This window comes from Triturus cristatus, chromosome 10 (genome assembly GCF_964204655.1).
Source record: "Triturus cristatus chromosome 10, aTriCri1.1, whole genome shotgun sequence".
NCBI lineage: Eukaryota > Metazoa > Chordata > Amphibia > Caudata > Salamandridae > Triturus > Triturus cristatus.
In genome coordinates, this window is record NC_140593.1 from 141,137,919 (window position 1) to 141,165,560 (window position 27,642).

The 27,642-nt window shown below is 44.3% G+C and overlaps 1 protein-coding gene and 1 long non-coding RNA gene across 5 annotated transcripts in view; one reads left to right on the forward strand and one right to left on the reverse strand.

Annotated features, from left to right (window-relative positions):
• The window catches only part of NEK11 (NIMA related kinase 11), an 835,513-nt gene that overhangs the window by 339,321 nt on the left and 468,550 nt on the right, over positions 1-27,642 (forward strand). The window lies entirely within an intron of this gene.
• Positions 1-27,642, reverse strand: part of LOC146789049 (uncharacterized) — a 53,175-nt gene that overhangs the window by 4,352 nt on the left and 21,181 nt on the right. The window contains exons 2-3 of one of the 2 annotated variants that reach the window (XR_014970018.1): positions 24,929-25,059; positions 24,007-24,084 (exon numbers count right to left, since the gene is read on the reverse strand). This is a non-coding gene — a long non-coding RNA (uncharacterized LOC146789049). The remainder of the gene's footprint in view (positions 1-24,006; positions 24,085-24,928; positions 25,060-27,642) is intronic. The other variant, XR_014970019.1, reaches the window with a different exon arrangement.

The following is a 27,642-nucleotide window of genomic DNA, read 5'->3' on the forward strand; positions in this document are numbered from 1 at the left end:
TGTCGATTTGCAACAGTGTTGATTGAATGGATTAAAGGATTCAAAGGGAAATCCAATAAAGAATATATAGCTGTGGGGAAAGGTAGCTATCTTATAAGACAAGCTTCCATTGGTCCATGTGAGGGACAACTTGGGACATCAACGTGATGGTATTCATGCTAAACGGAACTGTGCAGGTGACCTAACGGCAAAAGCTGCAATACTGACTGTATGAGTAGCAGTCTTACCTAGATCTGAGAGCATGATCGACACAGATATATTAACATCCATTAATGCACCCAAGCAAGCAAGAACACCTCCTGCAGGTTTTCTTCCCAAATACTCCTACACCCTTAAATTCTGATAATATTCTGGTAGTCACCATACAAGGAGTGGGAGACAGATAATACCTAATAATCTGTCTAGATTAGAATTAATCAAAGAAGCACATGAGGGGTTGGCCTCTGTGCATGCAGGAATAAATGCAACAATAGCAATGCTATTGGTGGCCTGATTTACACAAACAAACCTGGAACTATGTTAAGCAATGTGAAATTTGTCAGCAAATTAAACCCTCCACTATCAGAAGTACCTCACCGGCTTTCCTCATGATCTCAAATATCCCCTTCTGGGTGATTCATTTTGACCACACGGTCCCCGAAATTCAGCTGAACAATATAAATATATATTGGTAGCTATTGTATCATGTTCTCGATTCCTATGGGTTTGGCCACAGAGAAATGCAAATGCTTCAGCAGTCGCAGAATATTTGAAGCGCCTAGTGTCAATAGGGGCAGACCCTTCATTTTATTCGGATAACCATCCTGCGTTTTTCTCCAAGGCTTCCAGCGATTCAATGTCTGCTCTAAGAGATTTTTCGCAATTCGGCAACCCGTTCAAAACTTAATCGAACGGTGTTGCAGAGAGTGCCAATGGCATGATTAAACAAGCTTTGACTGAAGGGTGTTAAGTTCAGGTCTTAGTTGGTGCCATAATCTGTACGGAGTTTAGGCAGGATTGAATAACTTGCCTAGACGAGTATTGGGAGGAGATACTCCATACAAGGTTTTCTTTGGAGTTCCTATTAATGTGCCTGGCTTGAATAATTCTGGGAAGGTGACGCATGAGGATAAGTTTGACTTGAAAAAATGTTTAAATGTTTCACAGAGTATCCAATAAGTCAGAGACAAGTTGTCTAACACAAACCACTCTGACGCCTCCACCTGTGAAGAGAAGTTTAATACTGCTGCCGACTGGTGGGTTCCCAAAGTTGGAATCCTAGTTCAGGAGAAAATCCAAGCAAGCTATGTAACCACCCGTCATTGTTCTTGGGGTAAAAGGCAACAGAAATGTTATTCTGCCTTCTCTGCCTGGGTCAAGAAGAAACAGGCAGGTGTCCATCGACCACGTTGCAAAAACACTAGGTGCAAGCCGGCCGCATCAGACACCAAGAAGGATTCAGAGTAGTGCCTCCCAGCCTTTCCCTGCTCCGAATGCCATACCCCCTGAACAAAGCTGTGACATTTCTAGCTTAATTTCCTAGCCAGGGATGTTTGAGCTTCACACTTTATGCCGAACACTGAGTGCAACAGACACAGCTGATGCTGCCGACATGACAGTGGTTACTGTCCAACGGAATTCTATGGTATACTATGAAATTCCACCTGATGCTATGCCATTTCAACTGGTACTCTTTCAGTAGTCCTGAGGGACCAGCGATTCTGAAAGTGACTCTGGATATTTCTCAGATGACTTTTCAACCCCTTTCACAGTCACTCATTGCCAAAGACTGCTTTGCGCTTGTCAGTGGTTTTGTGACAAGTATAAGATTCCTCTGTGGTCCTATGCCTGGATTGCTTTAGGAATGTTTCTTCTCCTCATGTGGTTGTCAACGATATTCGTCATTCTACTGCTACTCAACGGACATTTTGTCCCTGCAAGGACAAATTCATCACCTGTGGTTCATGAACTACAGCCCCACTCTTCATCCCACAGAACCTGCAGACGTTTTTATGCTGCAACCATTAGAGCTTATCCTGTGCCCAAGAGCATAGACTGGTAAAGGTTCCATACCAGATTATGGGCCCTACTGAGAAATTCCAGTTGCCTTATGTGATTAGAGTTTCAATGGATGATGTTATAATACCCGGCTTTCTTTCCGATGATATGGGACATTGAGACTATTAAAAGAATTATGTCTCATTTGCAAGCATATGCTCCTCGGAAAGTGAAGGATTTAAAGGAACCTTTTGTTCCAAAAGTCAGTCTGACTATGTTCAATAATTGGCAATTCTCAATGAATAGGTCTGAAATAAATATAAATGACATGATAAAGAATGGAACCTATAATTCAGCACAATTCTCTACTAAAGGTTTGGTCTTATGGCCTTATAATTCTAAAGCATGCATGCAGCATTTTCATTCCAGCACTGATCCATGCTATAATGCACAAACACCTATAGTTGTTACCAGATACAGTGTAGGCTAATTATGCCAACGATGGCTAGAACACTTTAGTCTTTCGGCTGTGAAAGAGCATTTCTCTTCCATAAATGAAAATGTAGATCTTTCTGACTTAAATTTGGGACCACATCCTCAAAGAAATAAAGGATTCCTTGACACAGGAATATACGCCATCTATAATGAATTAAATAAATACTCAGATAAAGAAGCTGCAGAAAGAATTAGGCAAATGGATCAATAAAACAGGTACCCAGTTTTTAAAGTTATTGACAATGGAATGCATACGCTTCCTAAAAGAGTGTACTCGCTAAATCTTATTTTGTCCTCAGCCTTCGATCTCATGAAAGGAGATTTGAAAATGTTACAACACGGGCAGGCTCAGTTAAGAACGATTATCCAACTAAATTGGGCATTACAAACACCTAGATCGGGTTTTGTGCCTAGGCAACTTCTTAATGAAACAGCCTTATTTGTACCATATAATCTGACACGCACTCAAAAAACAATGGCCAGGATAGGATCCACATACACTTTATTAAGCATAGAAGAAGTTGAGAAGCACCATTTCCAGTCATTGATGCACCACCTATTACCTGGTTAATTCATGGTATTGTTTATTTACCCATAACAGCCTTTCATTTTCAAAAATATAAATGTATAGGTTGGTAGTAGGGGTGGGCACAATTGGCAGGGCTTCATTCGTGTAATTCCATAGAATTACATCATAATTCTCTGGAATTCTGCGAAAGGGCAGGGTGGGCAGTGCATATCGCTCGTTGCCTTTACATAACTATGTATGGGCACCAAGGGGTATCCACTCCAGTGCATACTTATGTAAGGTCACCAAGGGGTATGGACTGTACTGCGCCGCAGTATACCCCTTGGTTCCCTCATAAGTATGTAAGGACACCGAGGGGCATCAACTCCAGTACATACCCCTCGGAGCCGTTACATACTTATGTAAGAGTATCAAAGGGTGTCCACTCCAGTGCATACTCATCTGTGCCCTTACATACTTATATAAGAGCAATGAGGCACTGCATATCACTAGTCGCCCTTGCATAGCTGTGTTAGGTTCCCGTACAAGTATGTAAGAGCACCAAAGGCTATGCACTGGTGTGCAGTAATCTTTAAACAAGGTTGGATGAGGGAGCAGTCTCTATATGTTTAAAAACACTCTGGATTACACTTTATGGACTATTTACGCCCTCTCCTTATTTACAAAGTTGCATTAAGCAACTTAATGTGGCTTAAGGCCGCCATGTAAATTTGGCCCCTTTTCACGCTTCACTTTGTGTTAAAGGGGCATGCAATGGGTGTTTCAGTGGGCATTCCACCGCAACGCCCATTGCTTTTTGATGCTGTCCCATATTTACGAGGCTGGGGCAGGGCCAAAAAGTAAGACCAGGTAATACTTGGTCCTAGACTGGGGATACGAGGAGAAATTATTAATTTCTCCTCGTTTTTTGCTCTTTAAATGAATGCAGCACACATAGGAAGAACAAATCACCTTTCAAGATTGTTTATGTGCAGGAAGGTTTATGGCAGGTTGGTTATGTTATGTTATGTTAAGTGGAATTTATAGAGCGCACTGACACCGAGGGTTTCCTGGCGCTGGTTAACTGAAGCTTCTTGCGGAATTCAAGAAGAGAGGCCGAGGAGGCTCTGATGTGGAGTATGAGGTTGTTCCATGCTTTAGGAGTGATGTAAGAGAAAACCTGTCCTCCTGATCTGGTTCTGTGCAGGCATAGGATGTGTGTGTGTAGGAGTCCAGTGGAACAGATTGTCTAGGTGGTGTTTGCAAGGGGATGTGCCTGTTCAGATAGGTGGGGCCTGAATGATGTAGTGCCTTGAATGTGTGTGTGAAGAGTTTGAATTCAGCACGCTTGTTTATTAGGAGCCAATGTAGGTCCCTGAGGTTTGGTCTAATAAGAGTTCTTTGTGGGAGGTTGAGGATGAGTCTGGCTGCCAAGCTCTGGGTGGGCTGTAGTCTTCCAGTGAGTTGCTTGGTGATCCAGGCGTAGAGGGTGTTCCCATAGTCCAACTTGCCAGTGATGAGTGGCATTTTTTCTAATGTTGTTTGGGAGCCATTTGAAGATTTTCCTCAGCATAAAAACTTTCAGTTGGAAAATTCAGTGATTTTGGAAAAGTTAGCCGGGTGCCTTAGGGCATCAAGTTAAATGTCCTGTGGACAGGTCGCTGGCACTGTATCTCACCTTCTGTCAGCTTTTGGTTTCCCCAATTCTTTTAAGGTACTTAGGTCGAAGGTGCCTTACATATGATTTTGAGAAACAGACATGATAGTGAAACTAACTATTGGAGTGCTATGCACATTCTCCCTGCATGTGGACTTTAGTCCCACACTGCCCCCACAGCAATAAGGGCCCACACCCTTTTTAGGTCTCGCCTGACCCAGCGCATGCGCTGGTCTGGCGAGACTTATTGAGAGGGCTCCCAAAAGTGCTATCAGGCCAGCCTAGAGCTACAGTGCATGTGCGCGGGCGCGCGCGCCGCGCTTTACTGCGATTACTTTCACTTTCTCGGCCGCACGGCCGCTTTGATGTTTGATCGTGATCACTTTCACTTTCGCGGCCACACGGCCGCTTTGCATAGCCAATAGGTCTCGCTTTTGGGACCTTATAAGTATTTAGTTATGCAACTGTTGCATGACTAAACACTTATAAGGTCCCAAAGGCGAGACCTATTGGCTATGCCAATGCTTGTTTAGGAGGCTGGCAGTAGCAGGGGAGGGCACAACCAGCTGCTCGCCTGCTACAAAGCTAAGAATTTCAGCAGGCCTTGTGGCACCTCAGAAGCTGGCATTTCTATTGTATTAGGTCTCCACACACTGAGGGATGTAAAGCCCTACTTTACGCCGCTAATTCACACTTCACTCAATACCCCTGTCATCCTAGCAAAAATGGGTGTGTCTGGGATTGAACCCCAAACAGTACTCCAGTCACCTGGGCTCATCGAAGAGGCCTCAAACCTCAAACCAGCACTCTCCAATTGATTAATTTTTCCAACAAAGATGGCAGCTGTGACATCAGCCAAATAAATGGGGGATTATGGGGCTTTTTATAGAGGTCCAACATAAATGCCCAGTCAGATCATGCTATCTAAAGGTATGCAGTTCCTCTCATAGTGATGCTTGGGAAAGAAAGTACGCTAACAAAAAGGGAGGGACAAGATAAGGGCTTTTAAGGTCCAGCATACGGGCCCTGATACAGGTAACACACAAAAAGGAGTATGCAGTTCATAAGGGGGAGGCTGACAAAAAACTAGGGGCAAGATCCAATGGTAGCTACCGAGAGGGAGGATGGGGAATCCTTCCTTTCGGAATTAGGGCCCTCACACACCCGGCCCGCTGGGTGTCATGCTTCAACATCGGACATGCTCCTCGTCGGGTTGGTGATGCAATACCAGACGGGCACCCTCAGTGGGGGCTCTTTGTGGGAGATCTTTTATTCCTTGCTGGTAGGTGCGGTGTGTGTAAGGGGCCCTAGAGTGTAGAAGTGCAGTAATGTGGGTTCTAAAAGACCATGTGAGTTAAAACAGGGGTATGGGAGGATCAGGGAAACTAATTTTAATAATCCTGTCTCCCACCCTGATTAAAATAGGTATGGCGACTGTCTACAGTAATGTTGTAGGCAGTTGCATTAGAATTATTCGGTCAACATGTTTCTTGCCTTTTATAGTTGGAAAGATCTTGCGGCAATTCTTCAGAACCTAAGCTAAGTACTTGAATCTATACTTAATACACTGGTAATGGGGTGTAGTAACCTAGTTTTTAACACTATAGTTGCACCAGAGGCGTGTGGTGTCCGTAGGTGCAGTAGCCAATCTAACATCTAGTAAAGACTGGCCCCACCGGATAGCGGCATGGAAGGACACATTAAAGTAACGTGTGTCGTCGACTCGCGCCCACTCGGCGGAGGACCTACCCTGCAGTGCTGGTTCCGGGAGGGAAAGTACGCCAAGCTATCCTTGTTTGTAAATTACAAACTCGGTGGGATTCGGTGCAGGAAAGAGTATGGGGGAATTCCTTCTTTCGGAACTAGGGTCCTCATACACTCAGCAAGCTAGGTGTCATGCTTCATCATATGGACCTGCTCCTTGTTGGGTCGGTGCTGCAATACCCAACGGGCACCCATGAAGGGGCTCTTTACCGGAGATCTTTTGTTCCTTGCCGTATGATGTAGTGGGGGTGTGTGGGCTGAAGCGTGTAGATATTGTGCAAGGGTGATTTAAAAGAAGTGGGATAGTCCAAATAAGTCTTTTATTCTGGCTGGCTATCCACCTCGTTAAAATATACAGAGTAGCAGCCATATCAGGAGCAGCATTATCACTGCTTTGCTCTGACAAGATGGAGATCAGGATGGCTTCACCTTTGAACCTCCACTGGCCCTTGGGGGAGGGCACCATCTTCTTTCCTTTCCGGGATTAAGGCATTGAATATCTAGGGCCTCAACATTTTCTCTAGGGGCGCTTCCGCTTCCCTCACTCTGGAACTTCTCACAGATCACTGGCACATATCCTGTCCCTTGAACAACCCCAGAAAAGGGATTATGTACTAAAGCTGTGAAAATCTAAGACCTCACCGTGGCCAGGCTGGTTTGTTTTTCTGTTTAGTACTTTAGGTCCTGGATGAAATCTGTAAAGGTGCAAGACCTCATTATAAGACATACCAAAAAAAGCATGCCTGTACATGAAAATGGTGTTTTAATTGTGATGCTGGAGTGTGGTTGTCATGGCCCATTCTTCTGTAGCTTTATGTATTATACACTTTTGGGTGGTCATATATGGATTTGCATTTTATGCTTTGCATGTTCTTTCTCTGCTTACTGAATCTATTATAATATTGCAGCCAGAAAGGCAAATGCTTGGCTATTTACGTTCTTACTTTGAATGTTAAACAAGTACCCAGAGGAATAGACAAGTATGTTAAGGTTTTTATGTTAGCTCTGTATTAATGGCCTTTATTTCAGTTGATTAATATATCTTACTGGTAGGATGTGACTGTGAGGTGAACGCTTTCCGCTGACAATTGCAATGATTTGAAAGTTATGAGCTTGAATCCCAGGAAGACAGACTCAGCCTACCATTCTTTCAAGGTTGGTGAACCACAATCTTGCCTGCGGCTTGGAGCTATAACTCGGGTTTAGGGCCTTTAACAATTGATAAAGCCCTCAGCAGCAGTCTATAGGGCCATATTTAAACACCCTAAGTGGATGGAATGGTCTAGTAGCCTTATAGGCCTTCTGCCTTGGACTAAACCGATTATTAAAGACCCTCTCCCTCGTTAACAAACATTATAGCCCTCAACAGCGCTATATCAAAATAGCATTATAATGTCTGCCAGTGGTGTAGCAGACGTGCTATGGCCCTAACACAGTGAAGGACGATTGCATCATACCTTTGTGTGGTGTACTAAGAAACAGCCATATTGGTGGTGCAATGGGTCTCTCAGACTACTGTGCCCTGGTGCACCTGTACCTGCTACGCTACTGATAGCTTCACCCCTGACACCTGCCTGCTACTAACAAAGCTTAGAAATGAACGAAATTCCATATGAAGAGCTATATAAAAATAAGCTATGATGTTTTCAACATTAAAATAGACATCTAAGCCTCTTTTAAAGAACTTGCTGTGAGTGGGGGGAATGAAGCTATCGTAGAGTAATAAAAAATATTATTCTTTCAAGCATAATTGGAAAAAGTAATGCTCATCAACAAATATCAAAGATAAGTGAATCAATTTAGCTAACACATAAAAACAATCCTTAACAAGCATTAACAAAGGTAACCTGTCTGGCTTTCATGTAGATCTAGAACCTAAAGTCCTTACTAGATGTCCCTCTCATGTCAGAAGCTACAGTTTTGTAACAAGGCTGCAGTCTCTTGAGACATTTCTCTATATCCATCTAAAGTCAGAAGCAACTGCTTGAGACGTCTTTCACAAAGTTTCTGTACCTCATTACTTGATATCCCTATCATAAAAGTACCTAATGCTTTAAAAGTCAGTCAGATTCCACTCCTTTTAAGACTTTTACAAACCGGCAGAACTGCAAGCTGTTGCTAGATGTTCCTCATGAATCACATGCAGCGACTTTAAAAATCTTTCACAAAGCTGTGGGACTTCAATTGGTCACCTGATGTTCCTCTAAAGTCAGATCCGACTGCTTGAAGACTTCACAAAGGTGCAGTATCCTAAGTCATTACTAGATGTCTCAGTTGGGTCAGAAGTGACTGCTTCAAATGTCCTTCCTAAAATTGAGGAGGTGTAGCTTCAAGATATAAATTGCACATACACTTGGGATAATTTAAAAATGTGTGCTTGTTGTATATAGGATAAATAAATATGCCAAATTGGGATTACAATGATGACTCCATATTGCAGCTTTCAATGAATGTCTTGAGTGTTATGGAAGTAGGTGATGACATCTCAACGTGTAGGCACCCAGTGGCTGAAGTGGGCTGACTCCTTGTTCTGTACCATGTGTAGTGGTAGTTCAGTTCACAAAACTTTATTCGGATAAACATAGTATCCATAAAAGTACGACAATGGTTAAAAATGACAGAGAAAAAAGTAACAATACATAATAGTTAGAATTACAGTTGAATACACACAGTATCATAAAATGTGGATGACAGAATAAAACAAGAGTTCTCAATAATAAATAAATCACTAATATATAAAACCAATCCATTCGATGGCTATGAACTGTCCGTGCATGAATGAAACTCAGTGATTAGACATTGTCTTACGCGCCCTGGTGACAATTCTCAAAAATTTGCTTAGACGAAAAACCAGTTCTTCATCAACCAAAGCAAGCATACATGAATAAGCAGAAACCAAACTAATAGGCCTGCTCTTATTAAAAAATGGGAGAAGAAGCCACTTGATATATTTCATGTAATATTTGCAGAAAAACAAAAAGTGTTGAATTGATTGGCCACTCACCCCGTCACATGGGTAGGTAGTGAATCAAGTTTCGGATGATAACCCAATGGGAAACACAAAGCAAATTTAACTGTCCCAGCCCTCAGGCGGAATAAGAGGCACCTTTCCCACCGACTCATAGGTAAGGTGAGATAATTTGGTAGGGGGTAGCAGTGCCATTCGTAAGCCATGTAACTGGAAACAGTAGGTTTATTTGATTCCGACACAGTTCTTACGGTGCTATATAACGAATAAAGAGCGCTTCTAAGTTCTCTTTTATTTACAGTTTCTGCTTCACTAGGATTTAAGAAAATGCAGCCCTTATTGACGCTGCATAAGCTTTGATGCACTCCAGATAGCCAAGGAATATCCATCCCCTTCTCACACTTCAAACAGTCTGTTATAATGTTTTTATTAAGGTAGCTGCCTGATTCTTCCAGACTGATAGCCAGAAAAGAGCTGGGGGAGCGCGTATAAAATCAGATATGTAATTTAAATTAAATTCCCTGTGGCAAATATATTGTGGGGTCGAGATTGGGATACTCAACAGCTTTCTACAAAACCGGTTTTCTTCCTGCTGAATGCAGGAACTATCTGCGGTGCCCCAAATCTCAGCTCCGTACGTAGCCACAGGGACATATTGTAATTTAAAAAAAATTAAAATAGCACCTGTGTTCTTTGGGCGGGGAAAACTGAAAATAGAATTAATAGTCTTTGAGAACTTGCTCCTGGAGTGAGTAAGATGCTCAGTCCAGGAGCCGTTCGCAGCAAAGACTACTCCGAGATAAGGGAATTTACAGGTACTTGTCAATTTTTGATTGCCAGCAACAATATAACTAAGCTGGCGTTTTCTAGGGCCACAGGCCATTAAAAATTATTTTTTTTAATTTACGCACAAGTCCAAACTATCCATGAATTTAACAAAGGACTGTACTAGGATACGGAGAGAATTAGGAGTGCGGCCTAAAAGAACCGCATCATCTGCGTTAAGTAGTACAGGAAGAGGTTTCCCGAGAATCATGGGGACATCTTGGGTCATAGGTACCAGTGACTTATTTAGGCCATTAATATAAATAATAAAAAGGAGGGGGGCCAGGACACATCCCTGCCTGACCCCCCTTCCGACCTTAATGGCTCCCGAAACCTCTCCCCCACTACCTATCCTCACCTGAGCCTCAAGGTCTTTATGGAGATATATCAGAAAATGAACCAGTGGCTCATCCAGCCCATAGGCCAGTAGGATAGCCCACAGCCTTGACCTGTTCACAAGGTCAAATGCTGAGGACTGATCCATAAAGGCCAAATAGACCTGGGAATTCCGAGCGATAGTGTACTTACCAATTACAAGGTTGAGATTAAGGCATTGTTCATTAGTACCAACCTTGCTACGGAAACCTAACTGGCAAGGCTCTAGAATACTACACTCCTCTGACCATCCCAGGATCTTTTTGTATAAAACCCTGTCCAAAATTTTAAGGGTATTATCAATCAATGAGATCAGCCTATAATTGCTAGGCTGAGACCAATCCCCCTTTTTAAATATTGGGACAATAATGCTCTTTGCCCAGGTGCTGGGTAGTGGGCGTGCATTAAATTGTTAAAAACATTCAAAAGGAGCGGCCCAGAAATCCGGGTTCCATTTGATTAAATCTATTGGTAACCCATCTGGGCCGGGGGCCTTATTCCCGATGCTGTGATGAATAGCTTCCTCTACTTCGGGGAGTGTTATCTGGATGCCGGCGGATGGGCCAAATTGGTATAGGTCCATCTCGATGAAGAAGTGGCATAAATATTAGAAAAGTGGTTTACCCAAGATTCACTGGATATGGTGCCGCTGATGGGGGTTAGTAACTGTTCTGTGGATCGGAGATCCCTTACAGCGGACCAAAACATTTTGCCCTTTTTATTTGTGGCTGCCTGAGATAGGGTTTCCCAACGATCGTTTAAGAGTACTCCCTTTCTAATGCTAACCGCTGCATTATAATTCTGCCTTGCCAATTTCAAATCTGGGGCACACCTGGGTTTGGCTGAAAGGGCCCTACGTAGGTTCCTATTCGCCAGTGAACATTTGTCATCAAACCATCTGGGGCCCTGCTTCCTCAAAGAAGCGGGCTTCAACAGTAAGGTTTTGATGACCGTACAAAGTTTAGAGAAATCATTGACTACCTCTAGGTGCGGAGTTTTGAATAACAGACATGAGTTAATGAGGGGCAGATTATCCTTCACTAGTGACTTAAACCGTTCGTCACTATCAACGCCCCTCCATATTAATCTTAAATTATCGGTGGATGGCGTTAGGTCTTTAGCCCCACATTCAGCTGGAAATACGGGTCGAGGTCCCAATTTCAATGCTAATTTGAACGGGTTGTGATCCCCAGGATCGTGGCGATAACCTCTGCGCCCATTAAGTAATCCACAAACACAGAAGAAATAAAAACAAAATCTATTGTAGAGGAATGACCCCTACCTCTGAATGTCGGAGGTTTATAGTTAATGGCGTGTGCTGTACTCATCTGGTCCATAACGTTAATTATATCTTGTGAACTTAGGAACACATCCAACTCTGCGCCCCTACGAGAGGAGGAACCTTGGTTAAGTGTCTCTACACCATGATGTGTATCTTTAAGTTTTAAATTAAAATCTCCCCCTAGGATAATCCCGATAGTATCGCCCAAGTGTTGCTGACAATCTAATTTAGAGCTAAAATCAAAAAGGATAATAACATTTCTATTAGGAACAGATGAGAAATCATTATTATAAAAATTCACCAAATAAAAAGAAACTCTTCTTTTATAAAATACAACTTGATAATTAGAACTATTAGTTGGTAAGACCTTTAAGCTCCCTCCAGCTGCTACGTTAAGCCCAATGAAAAGTCACCCGATGGGCGGCCCGGTTTGTGATGGGATGCCGCTACGCTAATGCAATGGAACCCCTCAATATGCAAGTCATATGTGGCCCAAGTCTCCTGGAACATAACTACATCCTGTTCCTTAACTGGGCACAACCAATCCTGGTCACCAAGCTTAGACTGCAGCCCTGCTACATTCCAACTTAGGATATTCAAGTCTGCTCCAATACTGCTTTTAATTAAAGATGGCTTATCATTGGCATTATAAGTTGATGTCATAATAGCTGGAGAAACCATCTTAATTCGGAATGACTTGTCATTAACATTATGGGTTGGTACTATAGTAGCAGGAAGGTCTGCCAAATAGGGCAGATGACGCTGTTGGTCAGTCGTTAATGGTGGTTGTCAATCCTGTGCATCTAAGCTGGAAAGTGCATTAAACCTATTGTTTAACAAAGGGAGGACGTAAGTGTCCCTAGCTGGTTTAAAAGGTGGCTTGTAAAAATAGCCCAAGGGGAGTGCACTAATTCAGGTATTTTGTGTGGAGTGATGCTCAAAAATATTCAATAAGCGGTGAACCATATGAGCTCTGTGAAAATTCAAAACAATACAGTCACCGTTTATATTCTTGGCAGACTGATCAACCCACGCTACTCTTCTGGCCATAAGAATGTCATTCATGTTAGAAGGGTGGAAACCCTTATATTTACAAAGCCAGTCTACGGATTTATTACGCAGGTCTACCCAAGACTCCCTTTGGTCCTCCACTAAATTAGGGACCCCAGTCAACACCAGCGCGTAGGGACAAGAGGCAGGAGGTAAGCTTAACACATCAGTATTTGGCCTCAAACGGGCCTTCCCAAGACTGCTAGAAATACCCTTTCTTACACTCTGGTCACTTGCGGGGGCACTAGTCTGTGGCTGAGTAAAATAACTGCTACCTAGGGCATTGACTGTGTTAGGTTGGGCAGCGTCCTGTCGTCCCCTCTGTCTTCCCCTCTACTCGCTAATAAATTGTAGCGCTGGGAATACATTTAAATTGCTACAATTAGTGACATCGTTGTTCAGGACAAGACTAGATTGTGCCTCATACCCAAGTGTACCGCCCAGGGGAATTGAGGAAATTCCTCCCCCACCATTGTTAAAAACAGAATCCACCTTCCTCCCCCTCAGGTTGGCCAATTCAGAGTCCAGATACTCCAGTTTCCCCCAAAGTGCGTCAAAATTCGATTTAATTAAAACCTTGAGATTTGCCAGTGCATTTCCGATAGATTCTACTGCAAGGTTGGTATCAGCAGCAGCTCCCATGATGTCTGTATTAAGATCATTGCAGGCAAAGTTGGAGAAAACATCAGTCTGTATGCCCACTGAGACGGTAGGAATCCTCACCTGATTTAATGCATTATTAACAGGTTGGCGGACTTTAATAGGTTTGGTCTTGGTCTTCCTTTTTACAGTTTTGACGATTTGTGATTTCACTTTGTGAACATGCCACCCGTGCTCTGGTGTTAAGACTAGGTACGTCCGGGACAGCCTTACTAGAAGCTCCCAGATCTAGTGTGGATAGACTTGTGGGAGCAGTGCGTGCATCCGTTAACGGCACATTAGTGGGAGTTGCGCAAGTTACACTATCTGTAGTCAAACCACCAAATGATAAACTAGATTGTAAGGATACAGGGTCGAGGGACAGATGACGCTCTGTAAGTTCAATTTCATGGGTTAACAGGGACTCAGCCCTCACGAGAAAAGCGCCCAGTGTCCCAGCTGCTCCCCTGCGTTTGCTAATTTTCCAGCAAACCTAAACAGACCAATTATAGGGCCACGAGGTGGCGGGCTCTCCAATAAGATGTAACAGATAAATCAATAATACTTGGAACTTACGGAGTAGATGGAATACTTTCCTCAAGTTACATATGTCAGCAGAGTGGCCCTGCCCAGCCTCTTCCAGCCCCTGACGGGCACAGACGGGCCCGCCCTTGGTCCGGGCTGCGTCCCGCGTTGCGGGGCTGAGGCTGCGCTATGAGCGCGTTAGCCCCGCCTCCCCCTCACTCACTGTGTAGCGGTAATTTAAGTGACATTAAAGCAGCCCAATGGGTAAAGGGGATTGACTAAAAGCCTCTCTGTATGTAAGTGTTTTTATCATTAGTTTTGGGAAAAGTGAGGCTGACAAGACAGTTAAAGCTATTTTTGGGCCACAACTCAAAGGGTAAAACTGGTATTAAAGAAGTGCCCCGTTGTTACAGATCAGTACCTAGCCCACTTGTATGGGGGAAATTGTCCAGCCTTGCCCATTTCTTTGATTCCAGTTTACTTCCAGTCTTACATATAAGGTGTTTCTTAGGCACCCTCTGCCTGCACTTCCAAATGCTGAAGTTGCCCAATACCAAGGTTTCCTAGTCTTGATTCCACCTCATGCCACTCTCTTCCACCATTCCGCAGTTCCTGTATTTTTATCTCATTCTTGCAAGCTCTTTTTCATTCCTGCTTTCTACCTCTGTCACTGTTTTCCTCTCTCTCTTGCTCTGCTCATAGGCTGATGATGAAAAATAAGTCCCGTACACCAGGAAAGAGTGCAAGAACCCACCACCTGCAAACACCGGGACAAATGAAGCACTGCCTATAACAGATAATTCTGCATGACATTTACTCAGGGTCTTGTTGCACTTGTGGCAGTCAGTGCCATTCAGACACACGTGATCGAACTCTTAAAAAACACCCGCCCCGTTTTTTTACTTTGTCATTCAAGTTCCTTCTAGAGTTTAGGAAAAACATGAAAACATGGCAGTTCAGTCATTTTGTCATTGTTACTTCAAGTGCCTTTTATAGTTTAGGAAAAACTTGAAAAGATCACTGTTTTGTACTTTTGTCATTGTTCCTTTAAGTGCCTTCTACAGTTTAGAAAAAACGTGAAAACATGGCTATTCAGTAATTTTGTCATTGATCATTTAAGTGCCTTCTACAGTTTAGAAAAAAACTTGAAAACATGGCTATTCAGTAATTTAGTCATTGATCATTCAAGTGCCTTCTGAGGTTTAGAAAAAAACTTGAAAACATGGCTATTCAGTAATTTTGTCATTGATCATTTAAGTGCCTTCTACAATTTAGAAAAAAACTTGAAAACATGGCTATTCAGTAATTTTGTTATTGATCCTTCAAGTGCCTTCTACAGTTCAGTAAAAACTTGAAAACATGGCTATTCAGTCATTTTGTCATTCTTCCTTCAAGTGCCTTCGACAGTTTTGGAAAAAACTTGAATACATGGCTATTCAGTATTAGGCGTTAATCAATCTCGGTTCCTTAGCCCTGTAAAACAGTACCTTACTAACTTGTCCTCCAGACAGTTGTTTTTTCACTCAGGCTAGCCTTTTGGGTACTGGTGCCTGTGCAAAATGCACAAAACGAGTTCACATGAGGAACACTTGTAAAGCTGTCTTCTCGCCCTATTTGTTTTACCTTCCACCAGCCTGTGCCCTTCCCATCACCACTGTAGATCCCAAAGGACTCATATTGTCAATTAAGTGCACTAAACAACAAAAGTATGCCACATTCAATTTGAATCTTTAGCATTTGCATGGGAGTTAAATTGCATTGACAGCTCTGGTGACCCCGGAAGGCCAATTATGTTACTTAGAAACCATCATTGCACATTGTATCCGAGTTGTGCCTGAATTGCATTGAAATACATTTCCATTTTCACTTCAGGTGACCCCTTGGTCCAATTAACCAACTTATTGAAAACATTTTTATTTCTGTTTCCCATTAAAAGTAAGTTGTTCATAATTGAGGCCTCATTACATGTGCATTAGGCCCATAGTGCTGCAATTAAGTTTGAGGTTCCTGAAGAGAAAACATTTCAAGAGTGTTTTGGAAGTCTTGGATGAGTTATTGTTTCCAGAGACCCTAATTCTGAAACTAGCTTTTAAAAAGCGTGCAACTTATTAATGCAGTCAGACATTGCCACTGAAGACATTGCATTAAAAGAAAAATATCGAAAATGGACATGTTGAAAACATTTGTTTATATGCTGATGGACTCATGGCCACATGAATTAATTGCAGGGCCGTTGGAATGGTGTAATTTGGTGTTTGAAGCATTGATATGTTTTGCTAAACTCGCTACAGAAGCCATCACCCGCTGTATAATTTTCTAGATTTATCCAAAATTAGAACATTGGAACGTTGGAAGCTCCATTGAAAACAATGGAGTGCTCTGGGCTTATAATGGCTGGTATAAGCCCGGAGCTCCAACATTCCAATGCACGATGCAGCGGGCCTTTAATAGCCGGTATAGCCCGCTACGGCGGGCTCTAAGGCTATATTAAAGTCCCGCTGCTTTGTTTAAGTTCTCCGCCTTCGGCTCGGGTCTTTAACACTGCAGCGGGCCTTTAATAGCCGGTATAGCGGGCTATAAGGCTATATTGCAACATTGGAATGTTGGAAGCTCCATTGAAAACAACGGAGTGCTCCGGGCTTATAATGGCTGGTATAAGCCCGGAGCACCAACATTCCAATGTTTCTTTGTTCACAAGTCTGGCTGTGAACAAAGGCTTCAGGGAGCCTGAGGGGATTTTAATCCCCTCACGCTCCCTGTAGGCTTTGTTTTACTTGTTAGAACATTCTGCCCTCTAGTGGCAGAATGTTCTAATAGCCTTATAGCCCTTCGTAGCAGGGCTATACCGGCTATTAAAGTCCCGCTGTTTTGTTAAAGACCCTCGCCTTCGGCTTGGGCCTTTAACACTGCAGCGGGCCTTTAATAGCCGGGATAGCCCGCTACGGCGGGCTATAAGGCTATAATATTTGTTTTTTGCTCAAAGGATAAAAAGTCATAAAAGGCTCCCCACGTGGTGCAATCTAACGTATGGTGCTTTGCAAAAGCGATCTAGTTCTATATTCAGACATTTAATGAGGTGTAAGTTTTGTCTAGATAATCTTAACATCCTCAGTTGCTGGATGAAAGAAAAGGCTTGAACCAAGCTGGAACTAAATATTTTAAATACTTAAAGGTGCTTCAAACAAATGGCCAAGAAAGCTTCCTTCCTTTGTTTTGCTCTTTGTGTACATTGCCTTTACAGCAGTTATTTCTAAAGGAAAAGGGGGCTCGTTTAGAAGAATTACTTTTTAAAGGTCAGATATTTAAAACATAAACTGCTTACTACTGGGACAAGTACACAAGAAGCATGAACACTACTGGACTTTTTCTTAATTGAAAGAGATGCTCCCACAGGGTAAACCCTAAACTAAAGACAAGTTTTAAAATATAACTGAGATATGCTGAAAAGAGAAACACTTTTATCACAAGGTGTATGCACATGTAAGCCAGTTTCATACTAAGAAGGGAGGCTAGAGAATATTGTCTATTAAGAACATAACAATTAAGATTCATTAAAGAGGTCCGTAAACTGTTGAAACGTACATCAAGTGTAATCAATGATAAATGTGAGGAGGATTGGGGGAGTTAGACATCATCGTCAACTCACTTTTTTCGGCTTTTGCAAAAAAACATAATAGTCAATTAAACAGTATATGTACAGAGAATCATATTGATAAAACGGATTTAAAAGAGGAATGAAAATAAATACATAAAACTAGGTACAAAATGAAAATGCTAACAGGATTAACCGCTGGCGGAGCAGGCGTAGTGCCTCTACGTGGAGTTCCATGGAGTTGGAAAAAAACTCTGCTCCGCCCCCTACCCCCTCCCAAAGTAATTATAAAGTAAAAAAGGCACTTACATGCGTGGCTGCCTCCTCCTCGCCATGGTAGCTCTCCTTCCTCATCCTTGCTATCCTTCTTCTTTGATAACCCCTACGTTGTACGTCTTGCGCATGCCGGCGAACTCTGCTCTGCCACTGAGTAGGAGTTTTGCCTAAACTCTGCGTTTGCAACGGAACGCGGAGTAGGCAAAACTCTGGCGGACCGGAGTTACACGCCCGGGTTAAACTAGGATCACATGGCAACCAGCTGCAATATGCCTGTAACTGTTAGTCGCAGCTGGATCTTAGCCTAACACCTGATTTAAAAAAGCTAAGAACATAAAATACGATGTTACCTGAAAGCATTTGTAAAAAGGTAAAGGCTGAGCGCACCTGCTTACACTTAACCTTTATCAGGATAGCTCGTAAAACACTCCTTGATATAATTTAGCCAGGTAATATGATGAGCGTAATCAAGGGCCATACAGTCGTCCTTCAAGATCAGTTTGTTTAGGGCGGTCTCTTTGCTGAGCCATATTTTTATCCACAGGGAAAGGGGGTGAAAGGCCAACAAGTCGGAGAGATATGCCATACCCATCTCTTCATTTACTGCGACGGTAGAGATTCCCTGGGGTACACTTAAGAGCCGTCTCAAAAAACTATTTTCAACTATTTGTGGATCATCATGAGCGATATATCCCCATTTGTCACTGCCTTAAGACAACTTAGCAATACACATGGCCCTATATATCTGCAGAAGAGCCCCGATCGATCTCTTTCATAATCTTGAAGCAAAGTTGAAAATAGCAGCGTTGGCCTGTAGCAGGTATCCTTTCTTTCTTCCCTTTTATGGTCTCCCAATTCATGTTCTCATCTAATAGGACCCCAGGTAAGAAAAAACACAAGTCCTAGGGACTGGAATAGATCCAACCTGGAAGGGGTAAGACTCTCTCGAACGGGGTCCCACCTGCATCTCATAGGATTTTGAGTTATTAATCAACAAGCCCTGTTCCTCCATGAATAGAGCAAAGGAGTCATGGCGTGGTCCGAACCATGAGAACGGCATTGTCTGCGTACACAAGTACAGGCAGACCACACCGACCCACCTGGGAATAGTCCACCTTGGACTCCACTAATACCTTCTCCAAATTGTTAATATATAAATTGAACAGAAAAAGGGCCAATATACAGCCCTGCCAGACTCCTCCTTGTATTGTAAACTGGAGGGTAACCTTGAAATCTTGTGTGTATCGAACCTCAGCCTTTATATCTCTATGGAGGTCCGCGCGGAAAGAGAACAATGTCTCTATCCACCCCGATAGTCAACATAGTCTGCCAGAGCTTAGTTCTGTTAACGCGATCAAATGCAGAGGGGGGCGACTGTGTACTTGTTAAGAATCAAAAACAGGTTCAAAATTGGTCCACAGTTGACCGTCCTGGGCGAAAACCATACCAGGGGCGTAACAAAGGCCCCCCCAGCCCCCGCTGTGCGGAGGGCCCCCAAGATCCAGGGGGCCCTTTCAGCACAGCACTCTGGCTGCAGAGCTCCTGTTTGAGCCCGGAGGGGCCCCCCACATGCCTTTGCAGGGAGGCCCCCTCAAATTTCGTTATGCCATTGAACCATACTGGGCATCTGTTAGAATGTTATTTTAGTCTGCCCAGCTGGCCAGCCTGTCTAGTAAGATATGTCCGACCACCTTAACCACCGGGTCCAACAGAGAGATCTGCCTGTAACAGTGGGTGCTGTCTCAGTTTCCCTTATTTAAAACGGGGACAATGGTGGATATAGCCCAGGTTCCATGGGGGCCAGCTCTCACTGCAGCATTAATAATTGAGGTAAGAGACGGTACCCACAAATTCAAATTGGAAATATAAAGGTCGGGAGAGATCCCGTCTGGTCCTGGTGCCTTGTTTCTGGACAACCCACAATGCCCTTACTAACTTCTTTGATTGACAATAACAGGGCAGATTTTCCTTCACCCACTCCACTGGTTGCACTCTCGTCAGGAGGGCACTGAAACATTTCCTCAAAATGGCGTACCCATTCATGCTCTGCGATATATGCCACAAGGACGCTAGTGGCATCTACTGGCAAGAGGGGGCTGTTTATAATGCTCCAGAACTTGGAACTGCTCTTTAGGGTGCTTGCCTCGATAAACGTGCTCCAAGCCTCCTCCTTCAGCACAGCTTTAGGACTTACTAGTTCAGCTTTATAATGACTTCGACAGGTCTTTATTAAGACGGGATCCCTCGGTCTGTTACCTAGGGCTTCCTTCAACTTCCTGTTTTGCAACCACATTTCGGTTGCAAAAACATTGAAACATTGCATACCGAATCGGTATTTGGAAGGGATGCCTACAGCGGACATACTATGTATTGCAGACCCATTTTAGGGGTCAGTAAATGTTCACTGATTTCTTAAATGGAATTAGTACATTTAAACAAAGTATTTTTGAAGTTGCAAATGTGGAATCAGAGTTTTGCTACCATAAAAATCTCTGTATATCCAGCAGTGGCGGTTCACCCGCTAAGGCGGAGGAGCATCGCCCCACTGGTCAAAAGGAAAAATAAAATGATAATAATGTAATGTTATTATAATTTTATTTTTCCTATTGCATTCAGTGTAGGGGGAGGGCTTGCCAGAGCAGAGCTAGGAGTGGTTTGCACTCCCTAAGTGCTCATGACTGTTGGCCGACCCTCTTGGGCTGGCCAAACAGTCATGCGCACTCTGCATGTTCCCCACCAGGCTGCATTACACAGCCTGGTGAGGAACATGCACAGGCTCCCTGCCCCATCTGAGCACCGAACCACGGCTCAGGGGAGCCTGTGTGCCCATGTGCCCGTGTGTTTCCTACTGCTGGCTGGGACTTGAGCCAGGAAGAAGGAAGCTGAAGAGGACAAGGACGGAGGAGAGGTGGCAGCCGACCGTTGCAGTTAAGCCCTTTTCTTTTCTTTTTCATTAACTCCCAACCCCCTACCCCCCGCTGCCCCACCCCCTGACGCCCTATCCCCTCGCCGCCCCAGCACCCCTGTCCGGTAGCAGGTGCAACTGATATCCAGTGCATTGTTACGGTTATCACTAGATGTGAGTGAACAGTGATTTCAGATTTTTGATACAGTTGTGTACTATCTGCATACTGATGAAAGGAGATAATGAGTTCAGACATTATAGCTCTCCTACGGGTTCACCATATAGGTTGTAGAGTATAGCTGATGGAATTGACCCCACAGTCTTCAACAACTTACCACCCCATGCAGACTGTCTAAAATCACATTAAAACACTTGAAATGACCTGAGCCCTTTTCACTGGTTGGCAGCAGTTACAGAATAAAGCAGCACTGAGCACTTTACCCGCACGTGGATACTTTTGCTGTATCGGCAGGTCCAACGGGACCACATTGCCCAGCAGTCCTCGCGCCAGGAGGCGCCAACGCGCATCACTCAAGCCAGGGGGCGCTTTTAAGCGGCTGCGGGCTCCAGCGGGGCGGGAGCCCTTTTCACTGGTTGGCAGCAGTTACAGAATAAAGCAGCCCTGAGCACTTTACCCGCATGTGGACACTTTTGCGGTATCGGCAGGTCTAACGGGACCACATTGCCCAGCAGTCTTCGTGCCAGGAGGCGCCAACGCGCATCACTCATGCCAGGTGGTGCTTTTAAGCGGCTGCAGGCTCCCGCGGGGCAGGAGCCCTTTTCACTGGTTGGCAGCAGTTACAGAATAAAGCAGCCCTGAGCACTTTACCCGCATGTGGACACTTTTGCGGTATCGGCAGGTCCAATGGGACCACATTGCCCAGCAGTCCTCGCGCCAGGAGGCGCCAACGCGCATCACTCACGCCAGGTGGTGCTTTTAAGCGGCTGCGGGCTCCTGCAAGGCGGGAGTCCTTTTCACTGGTTGGCAGCAGTTACAGAATATAGCTGCACTGAGCACTTTACCCGAATGTGGACACTTTTGCAGTATCGGCAGGTCCAACGGGACCACATTGCCCCGCAGTCCTCGCACCAGGAGGCGCCAACGCGCATCACTCGCGCAAGGTGGCGCTTTTAAGCTGGCTGGGCCAGGTCCCTTGGCTATCGCCTAGGACCCGAGGGCTGCCGTCTCGACTTAGGAAGATTTGTGGGACATCTCTGCCAAAGGTAAGGAGATGAGAAAGCGCAAAACTGCAATGCCCTCTGCAAAGGGTAGCCCTTTAACTACATCAATAATTAGTTTTTTGACAACAGCAATGGGGGCAATAGCAAGCGAAATCGAGTCCGTGGAAGAGAGACTGGGGGCAATTCAAAGAGCTTTAGGAAATGGTGTACCAACAGAGAATGACTCTGGGCTTGATCTAGCTGTGGAGCTTGCTGGTGGTGATGGTAACCATAAAAGTAAGGAGCAAGAAGCAGGGATCTTAGCATCTTACGGTCCAAACAAATGCAGGAATGCACCCAATACTAGTGATACTAGCAATTCTCAACAGGGGGAGTTTTCGGACACCTTATGGCCCCCCCCATCTAAAAAATCAAAGGCATGTAGTAGGGCCAAGAAAGATGCACAGCCCTTGACAACATGTAATAAAACCACATTGCCTCTCCTAAGGAGAGACTCAAGGGCCCAAGTTCCGGAAGCTACTACTGCATATGCTATTGGTCCAAAGGATACTGAGCCTATATGTGGCTCTGCGCGTTCTACATGTCCTACTAGCTCTCTAGAGGTCATCATTAAGTCAATTCTTGAACCACTTGTAGGGGTCCTAAATAGCATCGATGTGTCTCTAAAAATAATTGGTTCCAGTGTTTCGAAGAAGATCGATGGTTGGGCAACTAACTTGAACCCCACTACCAATCTTAATCTTGATACACCTCACGCAGCACCTCTTCTCTTGGTACCCCCACCACAAAATCGCCCCAGTAATATCTCTCAGACTCTTCAGACTGTAACACAACAAGTAATGCAACAAGCTGCACCGCCAATAATAGACACTAATACGACATGCGCTGTTAGGACAGGCGCAACATCTTCGCAAAGGGAGCCTGGTGTGATAAATCCTACTGATAATCAGCACAACACACACATTTTGGGCGATCAAAAAAATGCTGAGAGAATACTTCACCTCCCCTGAAGCAACCCCATTTGTCATTATCCTTAAAAATGTTCCCCTTTTACCAACCAATAAGGAAGAGGACTGGAAGCAGCTCAAAAATAAAACAGCACATTGGCCGGCCAAAGCAGTGGACTGGACAAGTAGTGACGATTTGCATTATAATATAAATAACGCTGAATGTGTTTCATGGGTGGGCTCACAAGTAAAAACTGAAACAGGTGATTGTATTGTTGTCAATTTTAGGAACAGGTCCCTAGTACGCTGGTTTATGGATAGGCTCTTGTGGACTTATAATGCTAAGGGCCCCATTGAAGCAGTACCATTAGGGTACTTTTACAAACCGCTGACAAAGGATTTGGGCTTGTCCCTCAATCTGTTAAATTACCGCCTGTATTTGCCAGTCCAACTTTCAATTACTTTTCCCCTTTAGATTATGTGGACTGACTGAATCCTCAGGTGCCGGGCGTGCCCGGTGCTAATTTTTTAGACCTGAAATATACATCTTTTCAGGCCCAGACATGTGGGGCGGATATTTTACCATCTCTTCCCATGTCTGGGTTAGGTGGTGTTAATTTAGCTGATCCCCTAGTGAATTCCACCCCAACTCCGAATGTTGATTCGAAAGGCCAGATACCTTCTGTTCTTGTGTGTGGCCGGGACAACCTAACTCTTCCTAATAGGCACAAGATAGATAGTCTGAATCTTTCTGATCCGCCAGACACACTTTTAGCGCAATTTAATGCATCATTGCCAGGTGGGTCAGATTCTTTTGTACCATTAATTGTAATGACAGACGTTTGTCGTACAAAGAGAAGCCATAGTAGTCAAAACAATATGCCAATGCATAACTTGGTGCGACCATTTTATAACACCACCCACCCCATAACATAGTTCTGAATGTACCGGTATTTCCCCATTTACATGCCCAATTACAATAGAGAGCTAGACCTCAAAACCTGAGACAGAAGGGGTGAAGTGAGAATGTGGTTTCTACCGATCAGGGAGGTAGCATGGTTCTTGTTGGTTGATCTTGGCTTTGTGCAAACACATCCTTCTTCAGGGCAAGGGATATCTGCAAATCAATAAGTGAAATTCTTTAGATCAACTATAAAGTCAACTCAACATTTTTTTCTTTACGGAAAACAGGTTGCATCAAGGAAAAAAAGGTTGCTTTATTTAAAAGCAATCACAGACAAGCTGTTCTGCTGGGCCCAGTTGTGCTTTCATAAAGTCAGCAACTAAGTAAGGCTGTGTAACATAGATCCGGGATGTCCAGATCCATGCTAGGCTTTTAGGGTAGCCACATGATAAACTTACATGAGATGAAGTCAGGGCCACTGAAATGATGCCATTGTGAAGCTGCTGCGTTTTTTGCATAAGTGTAGATTTACTGCATTTGCCACATAATCTACCATTTGCTGCACAATCTGCATATTTTAACGGAAATAAAATTGGTTGCAGTCAAATGGTTCAAAAGTTGCTAAAACCCAACGACACGTGTTGCTGGGCAGTGGATGACCCTTTGCAAAGGATGACTGGTCACCTTTCTGTTGCTTATTGCTATATTTGGGTGTTTTATTGGTACTAATGAGCTACAACCAATGCCCAGACAGTGTTAACAAGTGTAAAAATGGCAAAATAATGAAGTAATATTCTCACAAAATGTGCCCCACTACGCTGCATAATTTGCCTTTTCCTGCCGCATAAATTACTCAACCCTGTCGCATAATTTGGCTCTCACTGCCACATAATTCTAGTGGCCTTGGATAAAGCTAAATAGAAACTATTGGTCAGTGGTACTCCTGAAAATCTGGTGTGGATTCAGCTCTCTCTTGGACCTAGGTTGGGGAGCGAGTTGTAGAACTTAGTAGAACTGCTCGATTAAATGCATCATACTTAGGTGTTTTATACTTCACCTTTTAGGGTTCACTTCCGTTTCCTTCATCCTCACTTTATCTCTCATAGCTGCACCGCTCAGAACAGGGGTGCCCTGCCGTGATTACCCAGCCATCAACTGGAACTTATGTAAAGTCGACACAAAACTGCTCTGTCGAAAAAAACAACAGATTTTCTCACTTTGCAAGCCGGAATCCCAAAGCAGACTTTAGCACTGAGTTAGACACCGCTATCCGGAGCCAGCCTCCTGCTGTCCCGGGTGCATTTGCAATTAATCATGACGCGTCGCCCCCGCACTGCCAGGCCTCAAGGCGCTTCAGCAGATGGCGTATCTGAGGCGCTCAGGTGTGCTGGGACCCCCTGCACCTGACATTGGGAGTCCCACGCTCTCCAAAAGCTGCCAGACCCTTCAGCCTGCATCTCATCAGTTCTGGGAATAAAGCTCATAACAAGGAAATATGTGTATTTTAAAGTTCTGCTTCGAGTCTGTATCCAAATAGAAATCTGCTCACAGATGCAGAGAGACAGCTCATCTGCGGCTCCAAAGCACACACCTTTCTGCCCCAGGTGATAGAGGGAAGTCTGTCTGCACAGCACGTTGAATGGTTAGAGATTTAGGGCCAGATGTAGAAAAAGCTTTTTGTGGAACGGAAAAATATATTTTGCTATGCACAAGCCACAAATTGTGATTCAGTAAAACATTAGCGAACCGCACCGGTATTAGGAGATGAGGGCATCCCTTCCAAATACCGAACCAGAAAGGTATGTACTAGGCCTGGGCTAAAATTTCGTTCCGTTCGCGGAAATTGCAATAATTTGACATTTTCGCGTTCCGCGGAAAGCGCGAAAATGTCAAAATTTCCGCATTCCGCAGCTTTGTGATAATTTGGTTCTTGCTCGCGCTGTAAAATAATACATTCTCGCGCGCACGCGATCGCCTTACCTGAATCCCTGCGTTCGCCGACAAGTTTTCTTGATCCGGTCGCGTTCTCCATGAGATGTTGTATTGTTTTTAGCCATTTGCGCTGTAACTGAAAACAAGGTGACCGCGCCCGCGAGCAACCGCATGGGTAAGTTGGCGAGCCGCAACCATGCAGAAAATCTCGCGAACATGCTGGAAAAAAACTTCCGCATCTTCGCGATATTTCCGCGTGTTTGCGATAATTTTTAACATTTTCGCGATAATTTGCGAAAGTGGATTTCGCAAATTCCGCCCACCCCTAGTATGTACCAATGTTTGCCATTGGAATCCGGTCACAAAACATTGCATTTGAATGACTACAAACATTACTAAAAAATAAACAAAAAAACGTACCTTCAGGGAGTGCAAGGTAAGTGGCTTTCGTTTTCTTTAAATGTCAGTTTACCTCGTCATCTTCTGTGGACTCCACCCCTCACCCTGACACTCCGCCCCACCGCTCTTCCCTGCACAGGCCGCGCCTGGCCATCTCAGATATGCTGGTCTGCCGCCCTGTCAATAATGTTCATAAGGTAGGCCGGTTTGCAGCCCAGAAGGAATCAGTCATTTGCAAACTAACCTATTAGGATATGGGTCGGATCGCAAAATACCGCACTGGTCTGAAAACTACTGGTCACAAATTGCGACAGTATTTTGCGACCAGTGCTATGGCCATTTGGCCCTAAGTCACAGAGGAGGAAGGGGTGCGTGTGGTGTGTGAGTGGTGTGTGTTTTTGTGGTGTGTGTGCACGTGTCACGTGTTTCTGAGGGAATTTCCTTGAAGCAAAAGAAACTTACAACTACTTTAGCTTAATTCATTGTGGTTGTGGCTGAAGTAGCCCAATGAATCTCCGATGGAAATAGGTGAATTTCCTCCTTTTTTTCAATTTGCCTGCAGAGTGAAATCAGGGTTGCTCTGGGAGTAAACTATAAACACCAGTTCGGACAGGGGAGTAGCTACCATTGGTGCAGCAGGTGCAGTGGCACTGGGGCCTAAAGTCCTGAGGGGCCCATTGAATCCTGATAATTGCTGTATTTTACTACCCGAGCACAGTCAAAGGGCATTTTCCTTGCTTGCGCTACGGCCCACAGCATCCTTGCTATGCTACATGGCCCCTGCTCGCTAGTGTCAGTGCCGCTGTTCTGTCTGTTTAAGCTTCCTGTCTGTCAATGCCTCTCAGGCTCCGGTGCGCGTGCCAATGTATTTCAGGCATGCGCACTGGTGTGCCTTTATTTTTAATGACCCAGTTTTCTGAATGTACGGCAATGCACACAAACAAGCACTTTCCCCAAATATTTGAGGACTTGAGTTAGAACAGTAAATTATCCCCTCCTTGAATATCTGGGGTATTTCTGTGCTTCCGCTGCAAGTTCCAGGGGATGCATTGAAATACAACAACTTCCAAGAGGCGAGGACAGACAGTGGAGCTTGGATGGTTAGAACCCCAGTTCACCACTCTTCCTGTCCCAGGGCCTACACCCCGCCCCTCATCAATCACTTCATTGGCCAGCTGACACCAGCAGTCCCCAGCAGGGAGGTGCACAACACACAGGCTCCATTTGAAGCCAGGGCCCTAAATGTAATTGTCGTGGGCCGTGGTTCTCAGTCTCAGCCCATCCTCCTGCTTGAAGAAGTTACTGTGAGGGGCGGGGCTTTGAATGTTTTAAGAGTTTCTACTTAACAATATCTGTGAAAACTACGACATTTCAATCAATACTTTGGGGAAATGTGTGCATTAAATACATTATTTGGTCCCATTATTCAAACGAGCATTC